This window comes from Streptopelia decaocto, assembly GCF_964273445.1.
Source record: "Streptopelia decaocto genome assembly, chromosome: 2".
Lineage (NCBI taxonomy): Eukaryota > Metazoa > Chordata > Aves > Columbiformes > Columbidae > Streptopelia > Streptopelia decaocto.
In genome coordinates, this window is record NC_138655.1 from 160,120,304 (window position 1) to 160,121,573 (window position 1,270).

Consider the following 1,270-nt stretch of genomic DNA (forward strand, 5'->3'; position numbering starts at 1 on the left):
CTTCGGCAGCAGCCGCCGGGTCCTCCCCGCTCCCTCTGCCTGTGGTGAAGCTGCCAAAAGCCGAAGCTCAGCCCGCCCCCACCTGCCCAAGACCCGCCCCGGAGATCCTTGCACCTCCCTTCCCGGCCACCCGGGTCACAGCATCACAGAATCACTGAGTGATTGGTGTAGGAAAGGGACCTCTGGAGATCACCCAGTCCAACATACCTGCTAAAGCAGGGTCACCTGGAGCAGATCACACAGGAATGTGTCCAGGTGGGTTTGAATGCCTCCAGAGAAGGAGACTCCACAACCTCTCTGGACAGCCTGGTCCAGGTCTCTGGCTCCTCAAAGTAAAGAAGTTTCTCCTCATGTTTAGATGGAACCTCCTGTGTTTCAGTCTGTGCCCATTGCCCCTCACCCTGTCATTGGTGACCACTGAGAAGAGTCTAATCCATCTTCTCGACACCCACCCTTGAGATATTTATAGATATTGATGAGATCCCCTCTCAACTTCTCTTCTCCAGGCTGAACAGCCCCAGCTGTCTCAGTCTTTCTTCATAAGAAAGATGCACCAGATCCCTCAGCATCTTCGTAGCCTCTGCTGGACTCCCTCCAGTAATTCCTTGTCCTTCTTGAACTGGGGAGCCCAGAACTGGACACAGTGCTCCAGATGTGGCCTCACCAGGGCAGAGTAGAGGGGGAAGAACAACCTCCCTTGACCTGCTGGTTAGTTTTCCTAATGTCCCTCCTGGGAAACCTGGTACCTTCATTCCCCCACAGAACCAGGCTTGTAGCAGAGGGAAAGAGATTCTCCAACCTCCTCCTGGGATTTTGGACCCACCTCTATGAACATGGAGGATTTTGGACCTATCTCTATGAATCTGGTGGATTTTGGACCCACCTCTATGTCCTCTGGTTACCCACCTGCAAATCTGCAGGGAGCTGGAGCACTGACTGGTCTTTTTGGATGTATTTGGAAGCAGATGTTCTCGCTGCAAGAAGAAATGCTGGATTCACCCCTCGTTTTACTTATGGGCCCATGTTTGTGTCCGACGGCAGCAGGTTTTCAAAGGGTCTGAGGTTTGAGTGTGGTATTCCCTGGGGACTCTTAGAGACAGAGTTTCTGAGTTTTAGCATCCCAATCCTCTTAGATGGAAAATGTTGGGCAGTGACATGGATTTCCTCCACAAGATGCATAGGGTCTTTCAGGCCCTTGTGTTATAAAGATGACTCAAACATAGCTTTATTTCTTGGTGCAATAGGTGAAAGCTCTTCTTGCCTACTGCTT